The sequence below is a fragment of the Stomoxys calcitrans genome, chromosome 2, assembly GCF_963082655.1.
Source record: "Stomoxys calcitrans chromosome 2, idStoCalc2.1, whole genome shotgun sequence".
NCBI lineage: Eukaryota > Metazoa > Arthropoda > Insecta > Diptera > Muscidae > Stomoxys > Stomoxys calcitrans.
Window position 1 is genome coordinate 71,699,761 of NC_081553.1, and position 10,993 is coordinate 71,710,753.

Here is a 10,993-nt window from a genome sequence, read left to right on the forward strand (position 1 = left end):
GTTTTATTTTGAAAAACTTCTATGAAAAATCAAAGTAAGTATACTAAGTTAAAATAACAAGAAAAAATGCATTACGTTTGGCCGAATCGAGCCCACCACCATCGAACCATATAGTCCGATTTAGACGGTAAAACAGAAAATTGGCCAATATGGCAACAAAAAAGCTCACTGCACCCCAAGTGCGACCCAATTTTCCGGCGCAGGCAGTGGTTCTCGCAGACGAGCGTGATGGGATTCGTTGTACGCACCCCACTAACCCCAGAATCAGCGAGCTGAATCTCGAAATAAACACAGGCGGAATTTTTGGCTGGAACACTTGGAGCAATGTAACTTAGTCACCGGTTTAGGCAAGCAGTGGTTAAGTCACTCCCAAACCCCGGTAGACGGGATGATAGGACCTCAGTCACTTTTGGCGACGTAACCGTGACTGATCCGAAGAGATGCGCCAGGTTGTTCAACCGTCAATTTATTGTGCATCCCGAGAGTGACAGGGCAAGGAGGAGAGCCATTCGCCGTATCCGTGGACTCGGAGCCGACGGACAGCTATCAGAATTTACCGTGGGCGAAGTTACGAATGTCATCCGTGGCACCAAATCATCCAAGGCGTTGGGCACCGACGGAATATTTACACTGATGCTGAACAATCTGGATTTACCTGGAGTTGAGTACCTTACTACGGTCCTAAACCTGTCCTTGAACACTGTTATAGTTCCCGACGTCTGGAAAATGGGCAGAGTTATCCCGCTACTGCGGCCTAGAACGGACCCGAGTTTGGGGGAGTCGTACAGACCGATCTCCCTTCTCTCACCAGTAGTAAATACGCTTGAGTCATTACTCCTTCCGAGCCTCCAAGGAGAATTTTCATTCGACGAGCATCAACATGGTTTCCGAAGACTGCATAGCACAACAACTGCTTTGCATGCCGTCACCGCTCAAATTTGTCGTGACTTCAATTGGCCCAGGCCACGTGATAGGACGGTCCTCATGGCACTGGACCTATCGAAGGCGTTCAACACGGTCAGCCATGCCAAACTATTTGAGGACATCACCAACACGTCCCTCTAGCCAGGCCTGAAACGCTGGTTCACGAATAATCTGTGTAGCCGCCAGTCATTGTATAATTTAGGGATAAAAAGTCGAAGCACCGTAGAGTGAAACCTCTACCTATCCTCTATTCCACCCCCTCCAGACGCACAGTGGGCCAAATGGCAAAAAAATTGGAAATAAGTCTACAACTTTTTATCTGTTGATTTTAGCCATACAAAATGTTCTAGACATTTGTAGAGGAGGACATAGGCTTTCAGAAAAGTGCTGTTGTTGGTCCATATCTTTAATACAGGGTGAGCTACAGGGTGTCAAAGTTGACCACTTTTGACTTCTCCAAGCTTCTGGGGGCCATAACTTTTGATCTACTCAACCGATTTACATGATTTAGGACTCTAGAGAAAGAGCTTGACAAGATCTAAAAAACTTATGCATAAAGTACCATGCCATCGTGTACTGTTAAGGAGTTATGAATTGTTTAATTTTAAAATATGAAAATTTGGCCTTGGTTTTTTTCAGTGTTTTTTTAATAACTCCGTCAATTTTAAAGCTATAAACTTCATACTTCACACAAATTATGCCAGCATATGTGTGCATAAAATACAAAAGGAATCACGTGAATATCTTTGGCGGTTTAAAAATGGCATCGTTTTCAATATGAAAAATATTTTTTTTGTCAAAAAATTGCAAAATTTTTCAAAAAAGATACTCCCATTTCCTTTAAGTTTTCGCAAACTTTGGCCATCAAAGCATTATCATTTCTTTCCATTTTCACAAAGTCGAGGTATTAAGAAAAGTTTTAAGTGCTAATTTGGCTAATTTCGATATCAAACAACACCGTTATCTTAAGACCAAAATGGCCAATTTTTTTACTAAACTTCAAAAGTTTCTCACTGGAAAAAAAGTTCCACGGGGATTTTTTCGCTTTTTTTGAACTTAAATGAAAGCTTAAAATGTTCCCAACATTTTAAGGTATGTCTCGCCATATCCTAGCCATAAATGAGATCGTAGCGATCAAAATACTGAAAAAAGTCAATTTTCAAGTAGTGCTATATTCATTGCTAAAAAACAAGTATTACGTCACATTTTATTGCAAAGATGTTAAATAAACTTTTATTTGGTAACACTTCTTCTACAAAACACAAAAAGAATCATGGAAATATCTCTATTCTATTCCATTTTATGGAACCGGCAATAAAAAAGTCAATTTTTCAAAAAAGTCGAATTTCCCAAATTTTGTTTTTGTTGTCCTAATTGCACATGACACACTATAGCCATATTTACGCAACATACCTTATCGTAAAGGAAATTTTCATACCTTTCCAACGATGTATAAAACATTTCTCAACTCGGATTCTATCTACTCTAAAATTCATTTACACTTCATTAAACTCTATATAAAAATGTCTATTTGTGAAATGGAACCTTATATGGGGCCTACACTAAAACATTGATAGATTTGCCCAGGGTTTACAATACAAATGTGTTAGAATAAAAAAAGGTCTCCTGCCAAAGTTTAAAAAAATTGGAATAAAAATATGTGTTTTAGAGCGAAAACACTTCGCATCGGCGTGCGTTTGTATAGTACCTACATCTATTTTTAATGTAAGCTGATGATTTTTGAATAAAAAGTAACCTAGAAATATACCTGCATATATATATATATTTGTGTTAAGATTTGATGCAGACAAATGTTACCTGTTTCGCTATGTCGAATTCCCAGGAAATCCACCGTATCAATGAATGTGAAAAAACCTACCCATAAAAAATTCATTGTCATTTTTTTTAACCAAATTCGAGTCCAGGTAAATAATTATAGAAGAGTAAGTAAAAAGAGGCACTTTGGACCCCTTTTTACGATTGCGTCTGATACCTGAAATGGGTCATTAATTGTGAATATATTGCATAAATATTTGAACAAAATCCAAATTTTCTTCATTATATTTTGTAGAGGCGTAAAGGACATTTATAAGTTATGGAAGTCATACTGAAGTATTCCACTCTTTCGAAAATTGTATGGGACATCAAAAATGATTCCAAATCATACACGGAGTCATTTAAGGAACTTGTTTACACTTTGGACCACATATATGGAATAAGGCTAAATAAAGACGCTTTAGACAAACTTGAAAAATTCTACAAATCATTTGAGAGAAGGTTGCCAGAATGTTCATTCGCAAAAATCAAGTTTTTCAAAATGTATGAGAAGTGGCTGAAATCGGATCTACTTATTGAAATTAAACCGCTGATTCCCGGCCGGCCTAGCAAAGCATACGACGAAGTTACGGAGAAAACCAAAAAGAAAAAACAAGAGGAACTATTGGCGGCACATCCGCCAAATTTAATAAAAGATACGTTCAAAACAGCATTGTTAAAAACACAACCAAAAAATGTTGGACGAATTGTCGATGTTTTACCATTAGCATCTCCGAAAAGGGTAAAGAGAATGGTAGAAAGTATTCCAACTCCAAAATCGACTACAGAATTCACGGAGGAAGATGCACTGGCCCTGATTTTGAACCTAGGCCTCTCAAGAAACAAATACTCAACAATGAGGAAGGCTCTTCGTGAAAAAGGATGGGGTTGTTTACCCTCAAAACATAAATTGTACAACACCAGGACGAAAATGGTGCCATCAAATATATACGTGGACGAATTAAAAGCAAGAGTGAAACTTGCTGATCTTGTTGAAAATACAGCTGTTAGAATTATTTCTAATTTTACTGAAGAACAGTTGAACACATGTAATAATTCCGAAGTGGTTTTGATCAGCAAATGGGGTTGTGATGGATCATCTGGATTTTCCGAATATAAGCAACAAACAGAAATAGATACCAACTTCGCATCAATTTTCATGGCATCATTAGTACCATTGAGAATGAGATTGTACAAGGACCAATCTTCATCATCGAAAGAAAATGCATTTCAAGATATATGGATAAATAGAACACCTGGGTCAAAATATTTATGTCGCCCAATTCGGTTTGAGTATACAAAGGAAGACCGGAACACAACACGATCTTTGGTGAACGAAATAAAGGAAGAAATTGCTGCATTACCCATGATTGTTATAAACCAATTGGGAAGAAATATAAAAGTTTCGTTTCAACTACAACTCACTATGATCGATGGAAAGGTGGCAAACGCATTAACTGGCGTTATGTCCAATTGGAGATGCAATATTTGTGGCAAGAAGAATGGGCAATTCGAGGACAAGTCTGATGAAAATTTAGTAAACGAAAATGCGCTCAATTTCGGTATTTCGCCCCTGCACTGTAGAATTCGATTCATGGAGTATTGTTTGCATTTATCGTATGACCTTAAATATCGGACTAGCCCTGGAAACCGCGATGTCTCTGCTAGAAACAACCAAGATCTTCACAAAATGAGGCAGGAAGAGAAGAATCGAATCCAGTTGGAGTTTAAACAAAAGGGACTTATAATAGATAAACCTCTTTACGGATACGGAAGCACAAATGATGGCAACTCGGCAAGGCGGTTTTTTGAGGACCCCGTATCGACATCTAAAATAACCGGTCTTGATGAACACTTGCTAAGACGATTCAAAGTGATTTTGGCTGTAATCAATAGCAAAAAGATGATAAATTCAACCAAATTTGAAGCTTATAGTAATGACACAAAAAACATTTTATCTGATTTATATTCGTGGAAAGCTTTAACACCGACAGTACATAAAGTCTTACATCATGGCAAGGAAATTGTGGAATACAACATACTTCCGTTAGGAGAACTTACAGAAGAAGCTCAGGAATCCCGTAATAGAGATGTTAAACAGTTCCGGCTTTTCAATACCCGAAAGAGCACCAAATTTAACCAAAATTATGATTTACTTCAATATTTATTGTTATCGTCTGATCCGGTACTATACAGCATCAGAACTAAATGGCTACCAAAAATATGTGACGATATAGATAAGGACGATCCCGATGCCATTCAAATTAAAGAGCTTTTAAATTTTGATACCTTAGATTATTTGGTAGAGAATAAAATCAAATAATACAAAACTAAAATGCTTTTTTATTTTGGGAGTAGCTAATATACATATAAACGCACGCCGATGCGAAGTGTTTTCGCTCTAAAACACATATTTTTATTCCAATTTTTTTAAACTTTGGCAGGAGACCTTTTTTTATTCTAACACATTTGTATTGTAAACCCTGGGCAAATCTATCAATGTTTTAGTGTAGGCCCCATATAAGGTTCCATTTCACAAATAGACATTTTTATATAGAGTTTAATGAAGTGTAAATGAATTTTAGAGTAGATAGAATCCGAGTTGAGAAATGTTTTATACATCGTTGGAAAGGTATGAAAATTTCCTTTACGATAAGGTATGTTGCGTAAATATGGCTATAGTGTGTCATGTGCAATTAGGACAACAAAAACAAAATTTGGGAAATTCGACTTTTTTGAAAAATTGACTTTTTTATTGCCGGTTCCATAAAATGGAATAGAATAGAGATATTTCCATGATTCTTTTTGTGTTTTGTAGAAGAAGTGTTACCAAATAAAAGTTTATTTAACATCTTTGCAATAAAATGTGACGTAATACTTGTTTTTTAGCAATGAATATAGCACTACTTGAAAATTGACTTTTTTCAGTATTTTGATCGCTACGATCTCATTTATGGCTAGGATATGGCGAGACATACCTTAAAATGTTGGGAACATTTTAAGCTTTCATTTAAGTTCAAAAAAAGCGATAAAATCCCCGTGGAACTTTTTTTCCAGTGAGAAACTTTTGAAGTTTAGTAAAAAAATTGGCCATTTTGGTCTTAAGATAACGGTGTTGTTTGATATCGAAATTAGCCAAATTAGCACTTAAAACTTTTCTTAATACCTCGACTTTGTGAAAATGGAAAGAAATGATAATGCTTTGATGGCCAAAGTTTGCGAAAACTTAAAGGAAATGGGAGTATCTTTTTTGAAAAATTTTGCAATTTTTTGACAAAAAAAATATTTTTCATATTGAAAACGATGCCATTTTTAAACCGCCAAAGATATTCACGTGATTCCTTTTGTATTTTATGCACACATATGCTGGCATAATTTGTGTGAAGTATGAAGTTTATAGCTTTAAAATTGACGGAGTTATTAAAAAAACACTGAAAAAAACCAAGGCCAAATTTTCATATTTTAAAATTAAACAATTCATAACTCCTTAACAGTACACGATGGCATGGTACTTTATGCATAAGTTTTTTAGATCTTGTCAAGCTCTTTCTCTAGAGTCCTAAATCATGTAAATCGGTTGAGTAGATCAAAAGTTATGGCCCCCAGAAGCTTGGAGAAGTCAAAAGTGGTCAACTTTGACACCCTGTAGCTCACCCTGTATTAAAGATATGGACCAACAACAGCACTTTTCTGAAAGCCTATGTCCTCCTCTACAAATGTCTAGAACATTTTGTATGGCTAAAATCAACAGATAAAAAGTTGTAGACTTATTTCCAATTTTTTTGCCATTTGGCCCACTGTGAGACGGCATAGAGATCGTATCATATGCGGACGACTGCGATCACGGCAACAGGCTCCCACCCTTGTTGACATCTGTGATAGGTTAGGCGTCTACCTCAACGAACTTGTCTCGTATTTCGCTGCAAGAAATCTGAAGATATCTGCCATCAAAGCTTCTACACAAATACGCTTGAGGTGAATACCGAGCTGACTGTGAAGGTCGATGGCGAAATTATTGCGACCATCAAGTGTCCCAAAATACTTGGTGTCACATTTGACAGCTCCTACACTTTCTCCCCAAATGCCACAGCAATTTGCGATAAAGTCAAAAGTAGAAACAAGGTCCTTAAGTATGCTGGCAGCACTTGGGGTGCTGACAAAGAAACCTTGACCACGTACAAAGCAATTGGCCGGTCTGTGGTAAGTTATTCAGCGCCAGTGTGATCTGATCAGCCAGAATGCCGCCCTTCGAACTGCAACGGGCTGTCTCCTCAGTTCTCATGTGAACCACCTCCATCAGGAGACAAAGATCCTACCAGTGCGAAGACATAACTACAAGCTGTCTAAGCAATACCTTTTGGGCTGTTATCGCAGAGACCATCCAAATCATCATATTGTGGGTAGCTATCCGCCGCCCAGAAGCTATCCACCGCCCAGATTTACATGATCTAGAGCATGAGATTCCGCGCTACAAGAGAGAACCTCTAGATCAAGCAGCATATCAAGAGAGTTTAGACAACATTCATGCAGACACGGTAGCAGATCCGGTAAGTAGCTACCGGATGAATCTAGACCTTGGAGGACGACCGCCTCCCGTTGCACCTGAAGAAATTGACCTCACCCGGCAAACCAGAGTAGTTTTGGCTCAATAACTTTTCGGCAGATGCAGCCGCCTCAACTCTTACAGAGCAAGGATTGATGCCGACGGCAAGATGTAGGTCCCGATTGTGAACAGGGACTACACGTCACCTGTTTAACTGCCCAGCCAGACTCACTCGACTCAGACCCAGATCCCTCTGGACACACCCCATCTTAGTCGCAGAATTCCTGGATTTGGATACTCAACAGAATCAAGCAGACTAAAGAAAATAGCAAACTGCAACAACAACAACAACAGCTCATTGTACCTTATTTCTGCGAAATCTGATAATAAACGCTGCTTTTATAGGCCCAAGAATTTAAATCGGGAGATCGGTATATATTGCAGCTATGTCCAAATATAGCCCGATCTTGACCATGCTCGCTACCAATGTCGACGGGCTTAACACAACTTGCTGTACCAAATTTCAGCGAAGTCGGCTTATAAATACGGCTTTTATGAGCCTAAGACCCAAAATCGGGAGATCGGTCTGTATGGTGGCTATATCTAGCATACGGACAAAAAAAAAGGATCTTTTCAAAGTTTCAGCTCAATATATCTTCTTTTAAAGACTGTATCGTGATTTCAATCATCTGTCTGTTGAAATCACGCTACAGTCTTTTAAAACAGACGGACGGACGAACATGGCTAGACCGTCTTAGATTTTTACGACTACCAAGAACATATATACTTTGTAGGGTGGGAAATGAATATTTCCATGTGTTGCAAATGGAATGACAAAAAGAATATACCCACATCCCTAGGTAGTGGGTCTAAAAATAAATGCAGTAATTTCCTTTGTTAGTAGAAAGTCAAGTAGGAGTAGGTAACATGTGGTCTGTGGTTCATAGGAGGCCAAGTTCTTGAGGTATTGGCGGTGGATGGTTTTCTAGAACGTCATTCCTTCAACCTGTGGACTCAGCTCAGCACATGGAAACTCTCTAACAAGGCTCTCTCCCTTGCTTCTTTCCTGGCTTCAGTAGTGGGATCACTTTTGACTGCTTGACTACTTGACTCTTGGTACATCCAATAGCTATCTTTCTTTTTTCCGCCGCTTCGTCCTTCTTTTCATCTGACGATTTCTTTTCGCTGCTTCGTTTTTCAATTCGTCGTAGAATTTACTCCGCTGCTACGTAGGACTTTTTCCATTGCTACGGTTTTCTTTTCATCGCACCGTTCACCGATCGAGTTTCTTACCGCGGGGGCAGGATTCACTGAATAAGGTTAAGCCAAGCGATAAGCCATCATACAATTTTTTAATTTTTGGCATTACTTGGCATTGAGAATCTCAACTTGTTCTCTTTTTACATGCATTCTTTGTTTACGTTTTCTCCTATTTGATGACATTTTTAATCGACAGATTTGACATCCTTAATGTTGTTCAGGCCCCATGAACTATATGTTTTTGCAAGTGACCTTACCTTCTATTAGTGAATCCTGTCGCAGGGGTACTCGTTAAGGCCCGAAGGACCAAATATCTTCCAATTAAGGAAGAATGGGGGAATACTTCCTCTCTTATCAATGAATGCTGTCCCATTCAAGTTCTAAAATAGGTCAAGACGTGCCATTCGAAGGCCCTTGAAGTATCGACAGCTTTTGATACGGTCCGCAATGCAACGTTTTTTTAGGCTATCCCCAAGGAATTATTTGTAGGCCGGCAGTCATGAAGTTTAGCTATCAGAAGTGGAAACCCGGTAGAGTAAAACCAGCGCCATATGGCACTATTTATCCTCTATGATTATGGTCACTTCTCTCACTTCGATGACATATAATATAGTTTGAAAGTCATAACCACCAATCTTATTTCGTTTCAAAATATTATAAGATATAAGCGGAAAAACATCGGAAGCTGAATGTGAGGCGTTGGTACTTCGCGGCCAAAAATGGCTGTGGTATTAAATGTGGGTTAGGCATTGTCGAAGTAAGTCTGACTACAAACTGCCATAATACCTTACCAACCTTCTTGCTCTAAATATTAATGACATCTACTATAATCTTGGTAAACCACATAACATTTAGCATAGTCCAAAACCAATTGTAGCCATTACATATAGATGGCGCTTATAACATCAGGTACAAGCAGCATTCGATAGAAAAAATTAAGTATAGATAAAGAATTTAAAGTTCGCACTGGTTGGTGGCGCTTGTGAATATAAATAAATGAGGGTTATCTAAGTACATGCCGCAAGCTCTCTGCTCTCAATGGCATGTAATTTGCGTCATTTGCTTTTTCTAAATATCCATTATTTCCTTTCCCGTAAAGGAAACTATGATTCATTGCACGTACCTAATTGGGTTCGAGAATTAAAGCTCTTTATATATTAGTGCTAACCTGCGACAAAATCTTCTAATTTTCAAAAAATAAGGAAAATACCAATATTTTAAAATGCTAAAATGCATAATTTAAACTTTCGAAAATTTGAATGCATCCCTCGATTAGAGAGTAACTATTCTTTCCATAATTGTGCACAGTTTCTTGAAAAATTAGCTAAAATCGTTCTTTTAACGCAGTAAATATCCAAAATCATTTTCAAGGTCGAAACGCTGTAACTCCTTCAATTTTTCGAATTTCGACAATCAAGAAGAATGCAGCGATTCGAAATTCGAAGAAGAATCTTAAAAGTAAAAACTTTTCTTGAAATTCTAACTTTAAATTTTTTTTGCATAGTTCGAGGAAAGGGGGTAGTCTATTAAAATTTTCATTTTTTGGTGCGAACAAATTTTTTGAGTTGAGTATACAATGGTGAAGTTTGTGGCGCAAAAATACGGTAAAGTGCAAATCCCATGCTCAAAATCGCATAATTGAAGTCCAAAAAATTCTTTGGTGAGTTCGAAATTGATGTAACTTCCTTAAATCTTCGAAAACCAAAAATCTGAAACTCCCATAAGATTCGAGAAGAAAATAAGGAAAATGCTGTAAACCCTCTAAAATTTCAAATTGCAAAACCCCAAAAGCATCCCTGGATTAGAGAGCAACAATTATTTCCATATTGGTGTACAGTTTCTTTGAAGAATCCACTAAAATCGTTCTTTTAACGTAATATGAACAAAAATTCTTAAAATTTTCCCTCTTAATTTTTTTTTTTTTTTTGCATTTTCGACGAAAAGTTGTACTCCTTTGAAATTTTCAATTTTTGGTGGGAAGAAATTTTTTTAGTTGAGTATACGGTAGTGAAGTTTGTGGCGCTAAAATACGGTTTAGTGCAAATCCCGAGTTTTTTTTTAAAAATTTGGAAAATTGATCATCTTTAAATTGAGTTTGCGTATCTTTGGCTCGAATCTTTTAAATTAGGACAACAATGTTTTCAGTGTACAACCACAACTAACAACTAACCCTAGCAAACTACAAAGAGTGAAGTTATTGATTATTATTGTTGAAGTCGTAAAGCAATCATTCACTACATTTTTTTTTTTTCATTTTTAAAAAATGTCATGTCAACTTTTGTAACTCCATCTACTTTTATATAAAGAACTTATCGAACAATATCTTGAAAAAAAAAATAAATACAGAATATAATAAATGGATCTGTGTGTTTATTTTTATTGATAAACAACCAGAATAGTTTTTCAAAACATAAAAAACAAATAGTACAAAATAGAGTTGTATAAAAAAGT